Source organism: Plectrocnemia conspersa, unplaced genomic scaffold, assembly GCF_051122295.1.
Source record: "Plectrocnemia conspersa isolate PC_06_02 unplaced genomic scaffold, ASM5112229v1 ptg000006l, whole genome shotgun sequence".
Lineage (NCBI taxonomy): Eukaryota > Metazoa > Arthropoda > Insecta > Trichoptera > Polycentropodidae > Plectrocnemia > Plectrocnemia conspersa.
The window spans coordinates 8859365-8885060 of record NW_028277170.1 but is presented as its reverse complement, the minus strand read 5'-3'; the positions used below and the strand labels follow the sequence as shown (position 1 = coordinate 8885060).

The window sequence follows — 25696 nt, the reverse complement described above, 5'->3', positions numbered from 1 at the left end:
TTTATTTTCTCATATATTATATTTTCTATTTTAAAATATTTTTTCAATGTTAAACAATACACTCAACGTTTTATTTTATTTTTTTAATTACTTTTTTAATATAGAGTTAATTAATATAAAAATAACTATTTTCAAAAATAAATGTTCAAGTTATACGTCTTAACTTTTCTCTATACCGATCAGACAAAGATCTCTTGAGGCTATCGTCCTTTCGCTCTCTTCGCCTCCACCCACAATCTGCATAATTTAATTTTGACGAACCAGAGAGTATTATATAATATGCTATAACATGTTTTTAACACCAAATTTATTAGTTAAAGTTTCACGTATACAAAAGTTTCAATTTAATTTTGCAAGATCTCCCACCAAGCTTCAATTTGAATAATTAAAATATTTTTTGTGATAGTATTTATTAAATATCCTAACACAGAATTCTTCATTTAGTGCTACACTTTACAGATTTTTCGTAATTATAGTTGTGTTTTATGTAAACATTTATAACTCTTATTAAGTAATTTTCTTTTCAAATAACACGTGGTGTAACGTATGTTAAAATGGGTCTAACTATAATAATATTGTTTATTGATAAAAGCGCATTTAGTAAATATCGGTCTTAAGGCAATGCTGGAAAGCCTTTTAGAAGGAAGTTCCAAAATATGTATATTAAATTTAAGCTTTGAGTCCAGGTGTGAGCTGAGGTATTTAACACTAGATTCTCAATGTACGCTATTGTCATTTCCACTTTGGAGAGGCAGTGGCAAAGTTTGTTAACGTTTCGTAAGTTTAATTGATAGTGTTTTATTTGAGTGAAATGAAGTTTTTCACCCCTCAAATAAGTTCATTTAATTAAGTCTTCAAAAGATTTTTTTATTTATTTTCCATTGGTTTAAGACCGTAAGGACTTGAGCACAATATCTGTATTGTTAGCGTACATAAATACATGCTTATTTTTAATTTTTGTGATATTGTTCGTATATAAGATAAAGAGTAACACTTAAAATTTGTCCTGGGCTAACTATCGAAAATTGAACTGTTATCTACCGCGAATGCTTCTATTTTTCTTATAAATCTCTTTAGTTTTAGAATGCTTAAAATTTAAAATTAGTTCCTACTGTATAGAAAAAGTGTTTTTGCTTCACCCTGATCTGTATGAGCAGTAGATATTTATAGATTTTAATAGTGGTATATTTTTAAGCTATCAATATATTTTCTATAATTAATTATCTGCTATTTTAATTTATTGAAGTATATGTGTTTTTTGAATATTTGTAAAGTTTTATTTATTCTTGAAAAATAGGGTGTATAAATATTTTATAAATGTTTCTTTTTCTAATTTTTTCCATTGTCTAACTAATAGTAGTCTGAATTTGTTTCTATAAATAGTTTCTACAGGTTGTTACATACTTGCTATATTGAATAATATATGAGCTGTCTATTAGACGGAATCGATCGGTTTAGATTCTAATGTAATTTTATTTGCAGCTGGAATTATTTTTAAATTAATAAAAACGGTAGAAAATAGTGAAACAATAAAACATTTATATATTAAAAATTGTGTCATCGTTTCTGATTTATATAAAAGTATATATGTAGCTATATTATATACATATTCATAAAAAGGGGTTAACAATTAAGACATATTGGTAAGAAATGATAATATATAAAAAAATTTAAAAGGCTATGAATTCTGAAAATAAACACATTTGGCTTCTTCTTCTTTTGAATCGACATTCCTTACCAATATTATAAAAGTAATAATTTACGTGGTCTTAAAAGAATAAAAAACACGACTTAATAACTGTAGCTTCTTTTTCGTCCATTTTATTTACAATTAAGTAAAATAAACGTGCTAAAAATAGATTCTATTTTTATTAATTATTTATTAAGTAAAGTAACACAAATATTATATATATATATATATATATATATATATATATATATATATATATATATATATATATATATATATATATATATATATATATATATATATCAAGCCAAAAGCTAAATAAATAATGTCAGAATTATAAAAATCATGATTGAAAACAACGTTATTAAATCTATAATCTATTGTTTTAATTCAATATTATTTTTCAATACATTACGTTCACCTTAAAATCTGTTATTAAATAAAAAATTATATTGCCTACTTCTCTTATTCATAAGAATATAAAGTTTTGATAAAATTGATTTAAGTCAGAAAAAATCATGTGTATAATAAACATGAATATATATTATTTATAAAATATCTATATTGAAGGCTGTATAATACACCTATAACTAAGGCATCCAAATACCCGGCCAAATTTATTACTCGGTTCTACGGGTATTTTCAGTAAAAGAACCGGGTACCCGGTTTGGTTCCGGGTAATTTTTGTAAGCCGTTAAGAGTCTAATTTTTATTATATTTGAATCTTTGATTAAATATGACGTGATATATTTAATTTTACTTTAATAATTAATATCAATTTTTTTAAAATAAGGTATTGAAATAAAATCAATATATTATGTAATTATTAATACTTTACTCAATCGAAATATTTTTACATTCCATTGGTAGGTACATATATACATATGCTTACATACTATATACATGTGTAACAGTACAAAACCAAAATATTTATTTTAACACATATTTGGCAATAATAATATAAATTGCACATGAAAAATACTAAGGAAATAAATTTTATTAAAATTATAAAAGAAATTGGATGATTTTATTTATTAAATGTATTATATGTAGGTAGAGAAACAAAGTTTTGGTGATGTTCTTTTTGTATAAAGTTATATTTTAAAAACACTAACGAATCTAATGTGTTATATTTTCACCCTACAACGCATTCAAATTTATTTTTATTTACAACTGCATCCTTTCAAAATAATCCTTATCTATGCATTCGCTTATCTCGAAATCTATAGGTCGCTAAGTGCTGTTCCTTTTTTTGTCGTTCAAAGACGTAAGTCGCTTAAGAACGCTCTTCCATTTAATTTGAAATAATGGAAAAAAATATTTAAATGAAATTAACCGGATACCCGTAAAAATTACCCGGTTTTCGGTTCCATGAAAAACATGGCGGATAACCGGGTACCCGGTTCCGGTTCTATCCGGTTCGAATACCCTACCTATAACACATAGTCTGAAAAAACCTGATTTACATTTGTGGCGTCGGTTACAATTCTATAAAAATCCTAGAGTCTCGTAAAATTTTTCTACCTTTTGCATATTCTTGTATTGATTTTTCATGAGGTACTTAAATGCGCTGCATTTCATAGAAGTTTCGAAAGACTAAAGGGGAATTCTTTGCTTGATATATTATTGCAAATTCTCTCCTTCGCTCTCTATCTCCTCTTTTACATTTTATTTTGCTATGATCAATTTCATATGTTTTCCTCTCTTGTCGCATGTTGTACGTTTATTTATTTTACAAATGCGTAGTTTGTGCATATTTTGTGAGCCGAAAGAATTTCTTGAGCCTTTTGACTTTATATAACGACAGTTTATTAAATGAGGGGTGTGGTAGTTACGAGAAAGGAATTTTCTGCCATCTTTGCACGTTTCATAAATTCAATTTTGTGTTGCTTTAAGGTAGTACATTAACGTTTGCTTTTAATTATTTTGTTCTTTTAATATCACATATGGTAAACAGATAATATTTGTAATTTGTAAATAAATATAAGGTCATTTATCGTGACAAAAGTCAGTGCCATCTTGTGATGACACTGAATTTTTATGTCTTCACTTGATTTCTCATTATCGTTCTCTTCCTCTTTTATTTTAGTGACAATGTATACGATACTCGCATCATTTAACCACCAAAAATCCAGATCATTTGAATCATAATCAAAGCACTCATCGATGTTTTCCGATCGACATTTCATTTTAAATTTTCATTAATAAGATTTTTAAGTTTAAATGTAAAAATATAAAAAAAGGCATTTTAAATTTTATATTATTCTGAATATTTAAGACATATCATTTGCCTCAGTCTCACTAAAATCCATATTCTATATATAGCATCCACTGTTATATTTTTTCCTGAAATTGATTAAGCCATGATATATTTTGGCAAGAGTTTAGTAAAGACGCTTTAGTCCGTATATTTATGCTTTATTATTATATGGTAACAATACTGCTTTCGTGTCTATTACTTTTTAAAAAATCTCTCATTCAGAAACCCGTTTGATTTTAAACAATTTTCAAATGTCACTCTATTCATTTTCAATTTAAGTTATAATAATAAACAAGTACCTTTATTTTAGTGTTGTCTTAAATAATCTAGATTTTTTTCAATCACCAAAAATTTTATTTATTACCTGCGTTTTCTCAATGAAATAGTGTATAAGCTCTTTAAATGACTAGAAAATTATAAAAATATTTTTAGCACTCATTTAAAATATTACTCAAGACTAAAATAATCTACTTATATTATGAATAACAGATTATAACTAAATATTATAATATCATTCTAAATTCAACAGTCGTATCTCTATTCTTTCTTGGAATTTCGAAAAGAGAAAGGTACACGACGATGCAGTCTCAACATCCATCTATTCCTTAACCGCATCGGGATACAATTTCCCACACCTATGCCGAAAAGCTTAGTTGGCGTGACAGATTGCGCTAGCGCAAAAAAATAAAGAGCTCGGTGTAGGGCGTCCGCAAAATTTGATGAAAATTTATATACATATATGTATATATATATATATATATATATATATATATATATATATATATATATATATATATATATATATATATATATATATATATATATATATATATATATATATTTAAAAAATATAGGGAAACGCAAGCTCTCTCATTTAATTACCGTGTTATTTTCCATTACAAACTCAAACATTCACAAATAAAAAAAACTTTATAATATGTATTTAATAAAAAAAATCAAATTAAGGACTGTTACGTTTAGTTCGGTGCGCTTAATATTGAAATTTAAACACTGATAAGACGTACTTTTTTATGCTGGTTTTAGCAAAGATTTATTCGTTAAGGTGTACATATATACATATATATGTGTATGTTCTATATATGCTGCATGAAAAAAGTTTCTGTTCTCGTCAGAAACAAAGAAAAAACGAAAAAGATAAACTGGCAGTTGAAAATGGGAAATCTTTAAAAGTTTAACGAGTCGCAGTTAAGGCTTCTACAGTTTTAACTAATCACTGTTTGCCGTGAACAAACTCGACTTTTCCCCACTCTCAGCTACCGCTTTTTATAACTTTATTACATTTTGTTGAATTCTGATGTACCTTGTTGCGGCTATGTCACATTTGCATTTGGAATGCAATTCTGTAATGCCACAATGAATTTACGGAGTAGTTGCAAGCATTAGTGAAGTTATTAATGGTAAATTTATTATCCATGGTACATACTATTAATTCAATTATAATATTGCTATATTTTTTTATTTTTTTATTTTTTAGATTAAATTAAGACCATCGTGGCCTAACAGGTTACCCCAATGCGCCACGATGGTCGAAAACAAATTTTAAATTTATAAAACAAAAAAAAAACGTATATATACATAAATAGAACAATACTTAAAAATAATAAACATAACAAAAAAATTATAAAATATCAAAATTAAATGAGACAAACTGGATCAGCTCCTTGTAGCTAACATTAAACAGGTCAATATGTAATGCAAGCGTATTAAGGAGCCGTATGGCCACAGCCATAGGCGAGTCGGCAAGTGCGGATGTCCTAGCCCTAACTGCCATCAAAAGAGGTCTCGATCGTGATTCTCGAAAATGTTCCGGAACCCAAAACTGGAATTCCTCGAGAATAGCTGGATTGTCTACAGCACCTTTTAGTAGTTTGAAAAAATGCTTAGCGACATACAGCTTTCTGCGAGAATTCAGCGAATCATATCCCAACGCCCCTAAAAGAAAGTACGGATAATAACCAAATGTCCTTTTGTAAAGGTATCTTAAATACCTTTTTTGAATTTTTTCCACTAAAAGGGAATATTTGGCTATTCGGGGATTCCAAATTATAGATCCCGATTCAAGAATGCTACGAACTAAGGTGTCATAGAGGATGCGAATAACTGACGGATCGTCAAAGTGAAAGGCATTCCTCATAACAAAGCCGAGCATCTTGGAAGATTTATCACAGACGTCGTGTATGTGTAGAGAGAACCTCCATTTGCTCTCGAAAGTGATTCCGAGATCTTTAATGGAAGTTTCTCTAGTCAAAATGTTACCACCGAGATGGTAGAAATAAGCTGATGGCGAACGGGATCGAGAAAATGACACAGTATGGCACTTTCCGACACTAAAGGGCAGACGGTTAACGGAAGCCCATCTCCACAGAGAGTCTAAATCACTTTGTAGAGAGAAGGAGTCCGCAACAGATCGAATGCATTTATATAATTTTAAATCATCTGCGTACAGAAGAAAACTTGAATTTTTAATTGCTGTATTTATGTCATTAATAAATAACACAAAAAGCAGAGGTCCCAGATTGGATCCTTGAGGAATCCCCGAAGGGGTAAAGTATTCCTTTGAAAATCGGCCACCATAGGTTACAAACTGTCAACGATTGCTTAAATAACTCGAAAATAACCGAGTTAAATTATCTGAGCAACCGAGGCTCGACAATTTTTTTAATAATAACGTATGACAAACTTTGTCAAAGGCTTTCTCAAAATCTGTATACACGACGTCTACTTGAATTCCGGCATCGAGAGAAGTTGTCACCGTTTTGGTGAACGACAGAAGATTAGTAACAGTGGAACGGGCAGGACGAAACCCGTGCTGTTGGTCTAATAAAACTTGCTGAATGTGATTGTAAAGATATTTATGAATCATTATTTCAAATAATTTAGCAGGAGCTGACAACACTGCTACTGGTCTATAATTCTTTATATATAATTTGTCACCCTTTTTATGAATAGGGGTGACTTTTGTGCATTTCCATAGATCAGGAAATGATGATGTTTTGAGAATCAGATCATAAATACATTTTAGAGGAGCAGCGAGACTTACTTCGCAACCCTTCAAAATAAAATCGGGAATAAAATGAGGTCCAGAAGAACGCCCTGTCTTTAATTTATTAAAACCGTATTTAAGATCTGAGTGCTCAGTTTCTCTGAGGGTCAGTACGGAAGACCAAGAACATGAAGAAGGAAGCGACTGAGCAGATTAAATATTATGAAAATTAAATATAACAAGTATAATATTATGAGTATTTATATAAATCACATTACTTTTAAATATCTATAGTTGATTGTTTTTTGCCACCTTTAAGCGTTGCTTTTAGTGAATGGAATGATTTTATTATGTGCGTAAAAATATTTTATTTTAAATGGTTGTAGGCTCTAAATAATAATGCTTTTTTGGTAATTAAACTCAACTAAATCATTAGTTGACTATTAATTTTGAATAATGCGTAAAACTTGCACTTTATTGTTGAGCCCTGATTAGACTCTAAGCATATATATATATATATATATATATATATATATATATATATATATATATATATATATATATATATATATATATATATATATATATATATATATATATAAATATACTTTGTGATAAATTTAACGAAATTTATTTAAATTTAAGTGTTAATTATTCGTCATTTATATGTGTGCATAAATTAGCATAAGAATAATTTTATGTTTTTATTTTCACAGGCGTTCTTGCAGTACAGCTAGCAGTCAACTTTAAGGTAAATTAATGTTGTGTTAATTAGAAGAAAAATGTTATTGATCCCCATGTGAAACTAATTAAAAGCGAGTAGTTTTATTTTGGGGCGCTTGCATGTGGGCGTGTTTATATTTACGATACGCTTGGGTTTTATATTTTATATTATTTTTTCGTTTCTGGCATATTTACAAGGAAACATTGTATGTTTAGTCCCAAGAGATTCGGGAACTGCAATATTGTATCTCATTATGCTATTATATTTAATATCGAAGATTATCTAATTGAAGCAAAGCTTCAAGTTCTCAATTAATTATATTTATCTTAAAAATTCGATATAGCTTTGATCTTAAGCTCATTGATTACCGCGAGTTGTCAGCTTTTGAGAAAAGGGTCTACCTTAGTGAATTTCTGAATTACTCCTACTCAAAGTGAGAATTACATCTCGATGATTTTAAATAATTAATGGATGAAATATATTTATATAATTAAAATTTTAATAATGAATGAGTGAAATATACAAAATAAATTTATATATATATATATCTGGTTCCGACGACGTAATTTTATGTAGCTTGTTTGTATTGATAAAAATAACAGTAATTGCTACAAATCAGTTATAGGTAGCATTATGAAATATTATAGCAGACAATTCATCTTTACGTTGATTGCGAATAATTGAAACTAAGTATTACTAGAATTGTATTTAAATAACAAAAAATATTTTTGTATTAAATATGCATTTAATAAATTAGCTGTGTGACTCATATTCAAACTTAAAATGTACAAAAAAAATAATTGCTAAGATACAAAAAAGAGAAAGTGCTTATATTCACTAAAGCAGTGAACGTCATGCCATCTAATTTTTATACACATTAATTCGCGTGTACTAGAGCCCAGTTACAAAAATAAAATCGTTTACGTCGCACAAAACTACGATTGTGTGTTGTTTTTGTTTCTACCTGCACTGCAATTACGGTTATTATCAGGAAACTGCAGCGTATCCGCAAATTTAGAGAGTTTAGATGAGATCATAAACACGTTACCGTATGATATATTATTTAAAAAATGCAATTAAATACATTTCAAAAATAATTAAAATATTTTTGCTATATAGTGATACATACATTTAATAGATATAAATTTACATTAAAAATATTCATTTTAAATACAGTTAAATGCATCTGCATTTATATATTTTGAAGGAAAGCGGGCAGATTGAATTTTAATCTTCATTCCCCATTCACTATACACATTATGGACACAAGTGGGACGAGGTCAAACTTCTAAACGTGGGAGCGTGTCTTGGATTTAGAATTTCGGCATATTTGTTAAATTAGGCCGCACGTACATTTAACCTCGCGTGACCTTGCTTTCTCAGACTTGCACCACATTTCGCTTTCGAATTCCATTTTTAGTATGTACCACTGCACCAATCGTCGCTAATAATTTTGGTCAGTGAAAATATATTCCCCAAATTCAAATTCATAAGTAAGTCAGTTGCATAAATTAGCAACTAAACCAGTAAAGCATATATATGGGTTTTTTGCAATAGGTAATTATACGAGGTACGTAGTGATATCGAGCTCGTATCGCAAGATAAATCCCATCTTTGAAATTTTATTGCATATGTTTCTTAAATGCTGATGGAATATGTAGTTCTCTTAGAATAGGACAATCAGATCGGTTACCACTGCTGTGCAATTAAGCACATTGTTAACAATTTTATAACAAATTTAAGTAGTGTTTTTTCTCTAAAATATGTTAAAAAATGACATTTTTGATGCTAAATGGTAATCTATTATATTTCGACATAAAATTGAAATATTTTACAATCCCTGATGAAAACTACATATTTCAATTAACACTCTCTGCTAAAAAGATTGACATATAATTTTACATAATTGTATTGTATCGTTGTATCTAAAATGGTTTATATCTTTGACTTTTTATAATTCTTTTCATGTAATTACTTAAATTTATTTTTAATTAAATAATTATATAATATAACAAAACTGATTATTATCCTTTTCGTTAAAAATAATTGGATAAAAAAAGATATTATTAAATGTGATTCTTATTCTCTTCTTTGAGATAACTCACTTTAATTTCTGCTCAAAAAGAGTAGTAATTAGCGAGATAGGTAAGGTTCAACAAGTGAAGTTTCTGCTGATAGCTTTTTACTTTTTCAAGGTTTTCAATGAAAAATTATGTTCCCTACAATCGTATTGATTTTTTTAATTAAAAAAATATAAAAAATACAGATTATATGAATAAAGTATTGTGGCACAAAAAAAAGCTGAACCGTTAAGTTAGGTTTAATGTACAAATATAAATATCTAAGAATTTTCATTTTGATATTATTTGTTGTTATTAACTAATTTTATAAAGACATTGCGGCGTATCAATTTTTAAGATAAGTTTAGCACGTTGTAGATCTTTGAGTTAACAATATCCTATGGCGCAACAATTGATACACGCTTAAAAAATAATCACGTTTTGTTTTTCACGATAGTATTGATTAATGTATAAGCAAATGTAACAAATTAAATAATAATAAATATCTATTATCTTCATTTAAACGTTACTACTGTGAAAAGCATTTCCCCAAAATTATTTATAGATTCTTTGCGCGTTTCGGTGTTTTTTCGCACTTACCTTTGGCGGAATTCAATTTATTTATTTACTCGAGAGATTTGAGAAAGAAAAATGATGGTCGGATGATTCGGCGAATTTACTTATTTACCACTTTCGTTGAGGTTGGCTTTGTAAATAGGTAAATATATTCCATTTAGTCAATATTGTGAGTAATATCGTAAAAGTATTTTCAAAGCGTAATTTTTTTATACACAATCTAACAATAAGTAATGCCGGTTTCCTTAACGATTTTTTTTTCTTATGTGTAGCGCGAATATATCAGATTGAATACAACGTAAATTTAAATCTTAGAGTTTAATGCTTGATTAGACCTGTTTCAAATACACAACACCTACTTATCACACCAATATATTTTTTTTTGTATGTAATCCCTTTTTATATTTTACGCTGACGATTCATATTTTGCGCCGATGACATTTCAATTCTAGATAATTGTTTAGTTGATATTTGATTAGATACTTAACTTGATATTTTTAATATGCTTTGATTCTTTAACATTTGGTAGATATATTTTAAAATATTCATTAAAAAAATTATACTAAAAACTGTATGTAATAATAGAGACTTTTTTTCTAATTGTATTAGGTAATCCTGAAATAAAAATCATTTGCATATGTATATTTTTATTTGAATGATTTAGAATATATATCCCTTCTTAAGATATAACCGACCCCCACCGTTCGATCTATTTTTTAATTTCAGTAGTATAAAATGTTGAAGACTGATTCAAAATATTCCGATAACCACATCGATTTCAAATCGTCTGCATTTTATTTTTTAAATCTAAGAAGTGTTGAATGGATCAAAATAAATGTTAGCCGGAAAATGCATGGTCTGAAGAAGTTGGATACAATAAAACTTTCTAGCCAAGCTCATTGATGATATGGAAAGTTAATTTTGCCATATGGGGATGCACATTATCGAGACATTTTTTAGTTATTCGTAATGTTTTATCTAATCACAATAGAAGCTTGATATAATAATTTGGCAAGGTTTTAGAGTTTCGTGGTGCACAATCCGTTTATAAGTTAATCGTGCACACGAATTAACTTTTCTTATGCTTGCACTACACTTTCTGGAAGTTGTCCAAACCGAAGTTCAACTGAAATCGGCCGAGGTCACCGGCTTCCGAGTAGCGGCCACACTGCCACAAATTTCATATGCCGTCCGAACGGCGGCCGTGAATGACGTCCGCATGGCGGCTGCTGTCACATACAACTGGCATATTTGCGCGCGACCGAAAAATGTGCCAAATAATCGCAATTTTTTATTTGTCATATTATTAAAATTACGCTACTGATAATTATAAAAGTTTGTATGGGCACTCACCAATACAATATCAGTGAAAAATTTTCGGTCGTAAATATTCAATTTACGCAAAATCTTTGTCGGCTTTTGCAAAATGCCATAAGGCATAAAAATGATACTTCAGAATACGAACACCACATCTGTGACTATCCTAGAATTCGTTATTGTGACATTTATATAAACCGATCTAGAAAAATACATAAGAATATTCGAAACGATTTTTTTTAACAAAATCAAGTACCACTAATTATTTTTTAATTATTTAATTTATTATAAAAAAAAAATATTAAACAATGTCTGTTAGATAAATATACTATAAAAAATATAATTAATCCCTTTTGGTGCCCTAAAATATTCAAAGATATCAGTAAGAGTCTGTTGAATTTTCCGATAAGCATGTAATATTATAACTTGACCACGTGACCACGATGCAGCGTTCGTCATGCGTGTTGACCATGACGCATACTGAAATTGAACCAAGATACTCATTCTATCTCAGTTTGCGAAAAACCATATCATTATCTCTCTCACTCTCGTCACTTAACACGCGAGAAAGCGAAAGCTGCTCCGACTTCAGTCCGTTTGCCGACAATGTTCGAAAGCGCTCGAAGCTGGCCAAGTCGACTGAATTACCCCCACTTTACCTCCCGTTCTCGGTAACCTCGGACAACTTCCGAGAGATTTTAGAGCGGGCAGAACCGAACTCGACCGAAGTAACCCACTATATTTTCCGTCCTTGGCCAACCTTGACCAACCTCCAGAGAGTGTAGTTCAGGCACTAAGCCCGGGTTTGGAGGTAGGTTTCGCTACTTTTAGATTACTATTGTATTTTACGATGATGTTGTCGTACTTTTGTTGATTTAAAACAACAGACCAGCTTCAAGATCTAAAAACTTAGAGAGTGCAGATATGCGCTGACTTGTTTTCTTCTCTCAATTCCTGTGGTTAAATATAACCTCTTTTCAAATATTTAAAATCTTTTTTATGTGTCTATGTACTATTGGATCAAAATGACTTAGTTTCTCGGACAGCTGATGGATATTTTAAGTAAGATTTGTATCCATTGCTGCTACCAGTACATAATGGTTTATCTTTGTTGGTTTCTTACATCATATATATTTTTGAATAAGCTGTTAAATATTTAAATATAATAGTTATCCGTTTCTGTGTGTTTTTATGTTATTATAATAATATAAATTATATTCATGTTATTTAACAATTATATATTCTGAATTATTGTCGATATTTAACTATTAATATATCTTGTAATAATATGTTCTGTATTTTTATTTTCATAGACGATCTCTAGTTACGTTGTTTATTTAGCTTTAATATTCATTCATGGTGTTTTCAAACATTGTGTGAAAAAGGGCGAGATTGGCACGCAGTGTGAAATTTCAAGGTACACGAGTTTTCGCTGTAAGGTCTTTTCCCCAACAAGTAGTAATGCACTCAATGCCTCAACCCCATACAATAGCGCCCTGAAAAAGATCTCGCTTCTGAAAAAATCCTTTTATTTCACCATATGAGATATTGTGTACACAGACTGGTGAAGCGACGGTGTCTAAAAGGAATCTTTCGCAAAATGTACACATTTCTCCAGTGTACGAACGTAAAATACACGTTCCAAAAGCCTGCTTCGTACGTACGATTTTGATGGTAAAACTTTCAGTGGAAGGTGCGACCTGATTTACCACGGACGTCTTTTTCTCATTTCCATTGTGACTGCATGTTCTCTTATCGAAATTCTTCTTTTCTATTTTATTACAATAACTTTTACGAGATTCAACGGTAGAGAATAAAATACATTATCGGTATTTCAGTTGAAGTCCTCGGCAAGGATTAAATGATGTTTAATTTTATTTTATTATATTACTTACAAGAACACTTAGTACAATATCGCAACAGAAATGTTCATCATGTCTTGAATCTTGTATTTATGAAAATATAAGTGTAAACATATTTTATTACATTTTCACTTGCTCCATAATGTTCGAACAACAACATCCTCTTAATAAAGTGGATTTTTGAAGTGAAATTGTTAATAGGATTATGTTTATTAGATAAAATAATAATAATTTTACAATAAAGTAAAATGATTGAATATTTGTTGTATAAAATAAGGTTATTTATATAACCACTTAATAATATATTAAAAAAGCAGTTAATTTTTTTAAATCAAAATTTACAATATTAATATAAAAAATCTGAACTGTGCATAAAAAAAATATTTGCATCTTGTCTGCATAAGTTTTTATTTAATTTTGCAAATTAAGTTTCCAAACATAAGCGAGATGCATAATAATGGGCACACTGGATTTATTTTAAAACGAAAATTATCTAAAAGTCTACTGCTAAATTTAGACCGCGAAAATCTGTGGAGAATTGCAAACTATATACATATGTATGTTTGGACATTTAACTAAATATGTATAGGAATTAGGTATAATTAACCGAACATTTGTCTTCAAGTAATAATATTTTAGTAGTCGATATGTCAACGTCTCTTTTAGTGATACGCCTATATATTATAACGACGCAATAAGTACGTTTCTCAATTTTACTGATATCGCTGAAATTTTTTGCGCGTGACCCACTCAACCGACACATTCTATTACATTTGGCATTTGTGTTATATTGGCAATATCGTAATATATCAATACTTTTCGAATGTGTACTCACTTTTTCACATTTAAAGGATATTATAAAATTAAAGTACAAACTAATTGATAGTCTATGTATTATGTATGTATGTATATAATAATATTATGAAGATACATAATAATTGTATGTAGATTTGTAGGCGTGTATTAGAAAAGCTATATCGAACTCAAGCAAATTAATCATTCAGAGCTCGGCGTTTGATCACTTTATGGAGTTGGTCGTTACCATGACACCACGGTTGTTATCTAAATAATTATCTACTTTATTTTACCAAAATAGGATAAATCCAGTAACGTTACTTTTAATAGCATTATATTTATGCTTAGAGTAACATCATATAAGTAGTTTATTAAATTTATTTTTGGAAATAATATTGAGTCAAAATTGATGTTGTTTCCATTATGATACGCGTGACGTTTACCACGGTTCAGTTAGAGCCACGATATGTTAACAGTGTGTTGATAATGGCCGTGTCAATGACAAATGCGGAATTATTTTATAGAGATGGGGTTTTAACCACTTACGCAATTTACAGGTCACACAAAATCGAAAAGAGTTGAAAACAGATATTATTAAAAAATGAGGCGCCAAGTTTAATGGCAATTAATTAAAAATCTATTATTGCCACTTAAAAAAATATTTTATTTTTACAAAAATAGTTTAAAATAATCGTAACTACTAGTAATAAAAAAAATATTCAGAACCTTATAAATGTTCGAAAAAAAAAAGTTTTTTTTACGGGCCAAAAAAAGTTATCTTGTGGACGATGTTTTTTAGCTTCTCATATCTATTCCCTAAAACTATTTATGTGCTTAATAAGCTCGTTGAGAAGTTGCATGGCTCGTGCAAGTGGAGCGTTCTCAAGCACTGACGTCAGTGCTCGAGAAATAGGGACGCGACCGCGACTCTGTATAGATAGATTGACACCGTCCCTCATAAACTTTAAAAAGTGCTACACCGAGAATGAAATGTACTGTATTCTTTCACTCCTAGCAAAATGGCACTAAAAAATACGACCCATACATCTTGTGAATATATTTACAAATTTTCTTTGAATTATCTCCAAAAACAATTGCATCACTCGAATTCCATACAATAAGTTAAAACGCTAAACTTAGGGTGACGATATATCTAGATAAAGTAAGCATAATTTTTGATGTTTTAATATAAACATTTATAAGTTTATCATCATTAAAAAATATACATAATTAAATCGAGATCTTAAAAAAATCTCTCATTCTAATATACATATACAGGCAGTTCTCGAGTTACGACGGGGTTCCGTTCCACCACCTTGGTCGTAACTCGAAAAGGTCGTAAGTCGAAAATCATACAAAAAATAATTAAAAACAATGCATACATGCAAAATACAAAAACCACTTTTATTGCTGACTTCAAGTTGTTAACTAAATACTTTTTAGTAAATATCTACATAAATAATTTATTTGTAAGAATTGATCTAGAGTATTTTTATCATCGTGTTACTGATATTCATTGTTAATTTTGGAGATTTTTCAGCGAGTGCAGTGATAGTGCTTGTTTTTCTTAAAAAAACTTTCAGGTTTGTTTGTACAGTTTGTTGTTTCTTTTCTCTATAAATTTCATAATAACACGCAAGTGCTTGCTGAATAAGGCCGTGTACCCTCGAAGATCTATCAATGTCTTTGTCCATATTTTCAAATTTTTTAATAGCATCATTGATTTGGCTAAAAGCTGCAGCCATGTCTTTTAACACAATTTTTTTTGGTGGTTCTTCGAGTTCATCTAATTCTTTTAGCTCCATTACATTTTTTTCTGCAACTCGTTGTTCCTCAATCTCAATCAAATCTTGGTTTGTGAGTTCCTCAACATCATTTTCCAAAAGATGAATTACATCTTCATTATCAACTTCCAAATTAAGTTGTTGAGCACATTTTACAATAATATTTGCTATCTCATCTATTTCCCCTTCTTTATTAAAATACATATTGTCATTATATCTTTTTAAGAGTTTGTTCCATATGCTGTTCATACAATTCGTCGTTACTTTGGACCATCCTTTTGAGATATTGTTTATTGCATGAAAGATGTTGTAGTTTTTCCAAAATTCTCTCAATCTCTGATGTTTGTCTGTTCCTGCAATTGCTTGGGCAAAAGTGATTCTTAAATAATGGCCTGGAGCATTGTCAAGAATCAATAAAATTTTAAAGGCTATGTCGTTTTCATCACAGTTCTTCTTTACTTCTGGAATTAAACAGTTATCGAACCAGTCTTGAAATTATGTATATAACATAAAAAAAAATTTTTTTTACAACTTTTTTTTCGTCGTAACTCCGAATGGTCGTAAGTCGAGGTGGTCGTAACTCGAGAACTGTCTGTACGTACATTAATGTACGTTACAATGCTGAACGGTAAACGATTTACCGAAACCGAAATTCATAATTGTATAGATTAAAAAGTAATTGATTTAGATATAATTATTGCAGCAATACATGTGAATTTTATAAATATTACAAATCATAAATAGCAACTGGTCGACGATTCTCTGAATTGTTATGAAAAAAATCTAAAAAATATCGATTAAGATTCAATGATTTACTTTATTTAAAGCGTGGTAGTAAAATATGGCGTTGGAATTAAGAAACTTACCAAATTCATTGAGGCCATTGTTTGAATGCTCCATCACTATTATAAGTCAATCCATAGTTTTTAAACTTTAAGAATATATTCTTTAATCGACTTTTAACCATGTTACGCTTTGTGATTTGAGGATAGTTCAATGCAATAATAAAAAATATCCTAACAAGTCCCCAGTATTCTCATTAAGTATTAACAATGAATTGATTTTTTTGCATTTACCTAAACTGTAAGTATATGTAATATTATATATAACAAATTTTGATTTAAGATGTTATTTATATTTTGTACAATAATATAAAATCATCTATTAGAAAAAAGGAGATATAAAAATACGCAAAATTAAAACAATATTCTTATTCCCTTTTATGTAATCGCCCATTGTTTCATTCCATGTTATTTTCTATGGTTATGTACTTCAAGTCTTGAATCAACTATTCTCAAGTGATTTTTAAATAGGTTTAATTTTAATATCACAACTTTTTAGTTCTTACCCGGACAATGCTAATGTATTTATGCGATTAATACAGTTTTTATTATTTATTTATGCATTCATTAGTTGATTATTCAGTTGCTGCGGAACGAAGAATTGCAATCATACTATTATTATTTTTATTATTATGGTATAAAAATTCATCTGGGTTTCTAATTTAAATATAGACCTTTCTCGTCCCTCTTTCGCCGAGCGCATTAATATGGGATAAACGCACAGTAAATTGGCGATTGTTCTGTTGTTTTAGGTTTGCACAATATATTATAATAATATCGTTAAATAAATATAAGGTATAAAATTAAAAATTTAGATGTAAAGAGGATTTTAGATCGCTTTCTTTATCTATATCTCTCTCTCTCTCTCTCTTTCCCGGGTTGCGGTGTATAAAATAAATTAGGTGCGAATCATGGGTCGTGTCGATCGATACACCCCTTACAAAACATTCCGCTGGGCCATTCCGAATACCAAACAACGAATATTATTGATATTTTGCGTGTTTTGGGTTGAAAAAAAAATGATTAACATATTACTCGGGTCGCTAGGGTTCAACATCATACATTATATAATTAATAGCTTAAAAATAAAACTGTAATATAAAAGAATATACGTATTTATGTTATGCCATAGTTTAGCAAATCTATGACATTATGTGACAAAGAAAATCTGTTCCTTTATATTTCACTATTTTAATTCTCTCATTTGAACTATTGTGCAACAATATTACTTGTACTGAATAAAGAAAATATTAATATATTAAATAAATATAAGATTTACATATTCTAAAAATTCATTTACGATTTTCCTCTAGTTAAGTATTAACAATTAATTGATTTTTTTTTGCATTTACCTAAACTGTAAGTATATTATATGTAATAATATATATGAAATGTTGATTTTAGATGTTATTTATATTTTGTACAATAATATAAAATCATCTATTAGAAAAAAGGAGACATAGAAATAAGCAAAAATAAAACAATATTCTTATTCCCTTTTATGTAATCATGTTATTTTCTATGGTTATGTACTTCAAGTCCTGAATCAACTATTCTCCAGTGATTTCTAAATGGGTTTAATTTTAATATCACAACTTTTAGTTCTTACCCGGACGATGCTAATGTATTTATGCGATTAATACAGTTTTTATTATTTATTTGAACATTCATTAGTTGATTATTCAGTTGAAAATAATAATATATTTAATAAATATAAGATTTACATATTCTAAAAATTCATTTACGATTTTCCTCTAACATGTAACTATTTAAGAGTTCAAGCACATTTTTACAATATTTACAATGTCAATATTGGCAGAGAGATTGTTGTCGATTGTTTTCTCAAATTTTCATAATCTCACAGATAAATATTGTGATGAATAATACATAAAATCAAGTTAGTTAGTGCATATTAACGGTACAAAAAAGTGACATATGTTGAAGCAAAAACATACTAATAGATTGGTACATTTGTATTTTCACTGCGATTGGTTTCCCTTGCTTCGATCACAAGTTAGCTGTATGGCCTTGTATACTAGTTGCTGTTACCGTTTATAATTATTTATTTAGTAGATTTTGCATTTCGGTTAATATAAAATAATTTTAATTTAGATTTTTAAGCTATGATCGTTTAGGTTTTTGCATATTTAAGAAAAATTGATTGATTTTACATGTTTTGATTGATTTAAAAAATATTTTTTAAAATATTATTTCAATTTAGCGAATATTTTTACATACAAGTAAGCTTATTAAATCTATGTGATAGTAATCAATTTTAATACCAGCGAACCATTTTTTATATTCTATAATATTTTGCACTTATACGATTAGTTAACGTAAATAACATTTTACTTATAACTAAATTACTTTTATACAAACTCATAAATAAAGATGAAATACAATGATATTATAAAACCTTCTCGTGATTATTCATATTTAAGCTTCCGGCACTTTCATGTCCTTTCAAGCGACGTGAGCCATTATTGCATCCTTTTTAATATATATTTCTTTCTATAATACATTGACATTAAAATTATTATACACGTATATGTTTTAAAACAATTAATTACAATAATTATCATGATGATGAATACAAGAAGAGATTGGATATTGAAATAAAAGTAACTGTTGATTTATTTATATACATTATTAGTTTATATAATATAGCTTAAAATAAATGTATAGCATTATTTTTATGATAAAGTAAATGAAGTAAAGAGTTAAAAGCGTTCTGAAGTATACTATTTAATATTGATTGTTAAAAAAGATCACTTTTTGCGGAGTTTCCATTTTTCATAAAATATTTTACTAGTGCATATATAAATTTGTATTTTATGGCTCGCTTAATAAAAATAGTATAGTAAAAATGTTACACATTTTTTCTATATTCTTTAGGGTACGAATAATGATATATTTTACTCTTAATTATATATTTACTAAATTACAAAAAAAAAATTGTAAATTAAATCAATCTGAGCGTTTTAATAAAATGTGCTAAACGCTGTTAGGCTAAATTTTTCCCGTTGAATTCTGGAGCATAGCTAGTATTTTAAAAATAAAATCTTCACAAATTAGTTTTTAAAATTATAATAAAAGGTAATTTATAATATAATAATATACGAATTATTATATTTTTTTACTTAAAAGTTCTGTTAAATAATAATAATAAACTTTTTAATTAATAATTAATGATAACCCTTTCCACGTTATGGCTGCCATATGATGGGTCACCATATTGTGATCGCAGAATTAGTCGCAGATTTTTGCTTGCATTCATCATACCATTCTGTGGTGCTCATTTTCCCAATTGTTTTTCTGATTTGAATTCTGACACAAACTTACTCTTTTTGTCTAAGATTATTAGGTTGTTGGTCATATATTTATGTCATCTTTAATTAATTGCTTTTTGGCGTTTGAAATATGATGAAAAATATGGTCAGCTTTTGCACCTCTAAAACTTCTTACATCAAGTAAGTCTGAACGATGTCTGACCGATATTTATTAGTGACTATGAAGTTAAAATTTATTCGTAAATATATTAGACACGGCAACTGCTGTACTTTAAATAAGATTCACCTTGTAAATTAACACGAGTTTATTATCCGCCCTGATCCGCCATATTATTTCAAAATGGCGACTGTTAAAATAAAAAAATGGGATTAATACAAAAAAAAATATTTTTGTTTTCTAAATCATTTTGATACAATGTGGCATAAGTGTTAGTAACAAGCTTACAAAACCTACTTAAGATCTACTAAAAAGTTTGTGGGGATCTGATTAAAACAAAAGCAATTATTGTGTCAAAAGCCGTTATATCCCAAACCTGGCTGTATCGTTACATATAATAAAAATATAGGCGGCGCTGACAAAACAAACATGATAATCTCTAGTGTAAATTTTCTTTGAAAAACAGTAAAGTGATTCAGGAAAGTTTTCCTTTGCGTTGTTCTTCTTTATTTGTTAAATTCATACGCAATGAACAACATCTCACAAGAAAAAATGGAAGTTGAGCATAATGTCATCTTGTAATACAATCTTTGTAAAAGTATGCAGGATAAGAAGTACATATTTTTTATCACTTTTAAAGTCATTGTAAACAATATCTTAAAACTATGACAAACAACAAAAAAAAAGCCTTTAAAAAGTATACGATGTTTGTATACATTCTACAAGAATCCTATCCAGAAAGAGCATTTCTAAATATATATACTTTATATACTATGAAGTGGTATATGATTTCCCATTTTGCGATATAGCATATTTTGCATAACATTTTTTTTAAAAATATAAATAATCTGACAAACATTATTAAACTTATTATTTGTTCTTTACATAATACTGGTTTTTAACAATTTTCGTGTTTATAATTCGATATTAGCAAAATTTAACAATTATTTTTTTGTTATAAGAATTAAATTTTTTTTCTCTACATTTCAAAGATGTTACGGGACAATAAGCCGAAATCGAGTGTTATGTGGAATTGATTGATAGTAAATGAATAAATAATTTGCATCACATTAAAGCTGCAATGGTTCTTAAAAATCAACGTATAAAATACAATTTTTTATGTAATATTGAGATTAATAATTATGCATTTCAACAGTGTAGTAAATTTAACACTATAATATTCGTACATCGAATAAATTACCAATTTTACAATTGATTGTGTGTACTCTATGGGTATTATTTATTCTAAAAACTAATTACATAAAAGCTTTTTCATAGACGCTCTTATAAATATTTAATATAATAAATAAAAATTAGCTTAGTGTTAATGGCGAACAGAATTTAACATATCTATTTTTAAATGCTTTTCTAATTACGTTTATTTTTAGACATTGTTGCCTATTTTAATAAAAAATTAGATATAGAACAAGAAGTAGGGAAGAAATACTTTATTTGTTAAAATCGCTGTCTCTACTATCCACTTTTCCTCGTTCACCCCTCTATATATACGCTCCCCTATATGTTTGCAATATGGCAATTATGACATAACAGGATACTACAATGAGTCATAATGGAATAAAAATAACGTATATATGTATCTTATACGCGAAGACAAAAATTCCGTATATGTTAATACAAACATGAGCTTAGTTAATGCCAGATTAAATAAGATATATCAATGACAATGATAGGGATTTTATTATTGAAGATAAATAACCATACACGACACTTTAGGTCTCCTTCAAATGCATAATAGAATATGTAATTTTTTCTAATCTTGTTATTTTATAAGTAGGATTACTTGTCTTTACTTAAAAATACGTGATTATGAATCTCAGTTAAAAGCTTAGCTTTTAATCTTTGTTGTGTAATTAGAGAATATAATCCCAGAATTTTATGATTTTTAAAATTGTATAGGAAGTGGACTCATTGTAAAGTTTGTTTTTATAAAGGTGTAGTGTTTATATAAACGAAATTATTTAAAAAAAATACAAGGACATTAAATACAAAGAAAAAATATTATAAATGAATTTACTAAAATATGATATAATATTTGATTATTTACTTCATATTTTAGAAAATGCTAATGTAAATGGCTGAAGGAACGATGAATAAACATAGATATTGATATGGCAAATTTATTGTCAAAAAATACTGTTTTTCAAAATTTATTCATTTCTTCTTGTTACTTTTATTTTAATGATAACTGGTTATAGTTTTAAATTTAGTAAATATTATTTCCCAAATTTTTTCTTATAAAGATTCAAGGTAAATAAATAATTTTATTACTAAGCATTGATTTCTTCTCTTCTAATTGTTTTACAAAAAAATTGGTTTGCATCAATATGCATAAATTAGTCTTAGCGACAGAGTACTCTCACTGTTATTCTCAATAATTATTAGTGTAGAATCAAAATTACTTAAACGAACTGGGAAATCAAATCAAATAAAATAAACGCTCTAAAAAGGGTATTTCATATTGTTATTCAATTTAAAAGAAAAAATTGTTACTTTTCGTTTTATAGTTTTAAGTGTTTTTAAAAGACAGTGTCGATTACATTGGTGATCTTTAAAAACAGATCCTTTTTAACGATGTAATCCTATTAGTCTATAAGATTAAGAGCTTTTTATATGTATTTTAAAGCAAAACCAATGTAAAACTAAACCCAGACAATCAAAACTCTAAATATTTGTCATTAATATGATTAAAATCATTGCTTTCTTATTTTAAAGCAAATAGCTAATATCTAAACATATAACATGTGTAAAGAAAAGTTTTATCATATATTATTTTTATGTCTTTTTTGAGTGAAAATGTATTACGTTTTCTTAACAATAACTATTAATTTAGTGTCCAATTGTTAATAATCGTTTTTGATGCAACTGTAATTAAAGCAAATATCGATAGAAATAGTCAATAGTACTTGCATGTTGATGTATATTTTTATTTGTTTCATAAGTATAGTATGCGTACCACTTGTAGTGTGTTGCAGTCCAATAGGTGGTACAAAAGCGTTTGACGATTATTTCACACATCGACAGCGACAATGAATTCCTTGTATTTTACACATTGCGCTCTTCACAGAAAATAGGAATCTGTGCCAAACGATGCGCTAAAAATTGTGAATTCGCTTGAATGTGGAATGACTATTCAGCGTTATGCGCGAAGAAATTGCAGTGAGCAGAAAATTTGCTTTTTCACACCGAGGTACGCTGGCTTTTACTATTAAATGTTTTCGAATGTGAGTTTGAAAATTAAAGAATTAATTAATAATATTTTTTCATTACAAACATCTATCTCATAAATTGCTATTAAAGACTTATGATCATGTGATGTGCTATCGTGCTATGCACCATAGCTTCTGACTAGAGAGTAAAGTCTCCAATTACTCGAACCATCAACTACTCGAGAATCGAATATTAAAATTTTAAAATACTCGAGTACTCGAGTACTTTCGAGTATTTACCAAATGTACCAAAATAGCTATTATTCAAATTCGTGCACATATAAATAAATAAATAAAATACTTAGTATGTTAATTTTTACAATTATTTTAACTTCACGAACATACTTTTTAAAAACAATAATGCAAAAAGTGTCTCGAATTTAATATTACTGCTAACCTTTGGTTTTATTATTCCCTTTATGGAAAAAACCCTTTCCGTTGCTGTTAATGTTGGTCTTATTGTCATTAACGCGTTGGATAAGGCTTCTAATTTATATCTGTTCACTTTTTATAGATATAAAATTTTTTAAACTCTCTTTTTATGTTCTCTTCTTTCATTCCCTTCTCTACTTTTCTCTTATTTCCTTCGACTATTGACAAAATAACATTTTGTAATTCTTCTTGAATAGATTTTTTTTCTTAACAATACACAATATTCTACTCCTTCTGATTAATGCGAAGAATTTAAATCTATATCCTTCGAAGATGTATTAGGGTCATCCCCTTTCACTCTAGAGCTAAACGGTTCGCAAAGAACTGACTTTACTTTAAATGCCTTTAAAACAAACAATTGTTTTGATTTATATTTTAAGCTGAGGGATCAGTATAAACAATTTACAACACTTTACGCTACAACTGCATAGTCATAAAACCTAACTATGCAACTATGGAACTATGAAAAAATTATACCTGATAGTAACCGCTCTAACTCGGGACTTCGGGCATAAACGCCAAATAAAAGCAAGACGTTAACCTTTACCGGACCGAGATAAAGTTATTTTTGTTTCTGAAATATTTCAAAAAAAAAAAATTTCGAGTATTAATCGAGTAATTTTCAAAATACTCGATTATCAAGCACTTGAAAAATAGACCAAAATACTCGAGTATCTAGTACTCGATTACTCGAATTGGAGACTCTACTAGAGAGCAATACGATTATTCGAATACCAAATATATTCGCCCGTTTTTGAACTATTCGTTATTTAATCAAAAAATACACAAAACAGTCATTGTGTAGACAAATCATTTAATTAAATTCTGTAATATTCACTATAGTAATCTCAATTAATTACCTTTAAAAAAATTGGATCATCTCTTCGCCAGTTTAAAAGCTTTCTTGAATCAATTGATGCCGAATATGGCTATGTATTTATTTTATTACAGTGAAGTACGCTGGCTTAGTCGCGGAAAAGTGTTAAACGTTTTATTCAACTTCGAGGTAAAATTTAAATATTTATGATCGAAACAAGTACCTGAATTTTCTAAATCTAGTTTGTGTTAAGATCTTGCATTTTTAGTCGACATAACTAAACATTTAAATTTTTCTTATTTAAAAAAACATGAAAAAAAAACTTGCCCTTGAATTCAATTTTGATAAAAATGCATTTTAATCAGTCAAATAAAAATAACGAAAAATTTCGAATAATAGCAATCTTACAAAAAAATATAAAAAACGGTATATCGATTTTAATATAAATATTATTTTTTTACAATCCATTCGACGTAGCTGTTAAAAATGTTGACGTTAATATGCAATTAAAATTACTAGATTTACAAGCAAACGATATAATTAAGTTATTATATAAAAATGAGAACTTAATTAACTTATATTCGCTATTACCGGAAAGTAGTTATAAAAATATAAAGAATTTTTCTCAAAGTATAATTTTAGTTTTTGGAAGTACATACATATGTTAATAGGCATTCTTCGGAATGAAACATATAAAATCAAAGACACGCACGCGAATTACAGATTCCAATTTCAACGATGTCTTAAAAAGTAATTTTTTTAATTCAGTGACAAACTTTGACTATATGGTTGCAACGAAAATACGAGCACATTGTTCGCATTAACTTTTGTCAAAAATATTTTTTTAATTTTTATTTAC

The 25696-nt window shown here is 28.2% G+C and overlaps 2 protein-coding genes and 1 long non-coding RNA gene across 6 annotated transcripts in view; 2 read left to right on the top strand and 1 right to left on the bottom strand.

Moving 5' to 3' along the window:
- Nca (neurocalcin homolog) overlaps positions 1 to 25696 on the top strand; it is a 174850-nt gene that overhangs the window by 78804 nt on the left and 70350 nt on the right. The window lies entirely within an intron of this gene.
- The window catches only part of LOC148234162 (neuronal calcium sensor 2), a 163031-nt gene that overhangs the window by 78722 nt on the left and 58613 nt on the right, over positions 1 to 25696 (top strand). For all 4 annotated transcript variants that reach the window (XM_088187392.1, XM_088187389.1, XM_088187390.1 and 1 more), the window contains one exon: positions 7671 to 7705. The gene's annotated coding sequence lies outside the window, so the exon portion shown is untranslated. The remainder of the gene's footprint in view (positions 1 to 7670; positions 7706 to 25696) is intronic.
- LOC148234164 (uncharacterized) overlaps positions 1 to 25696 on the bottom strand; it is an 83061-nt gene that overhangs the window by 46863 nt on the left and 10502 nt on the right. The gene's annotated exons all lie outside the window — the stretch shown is intronic.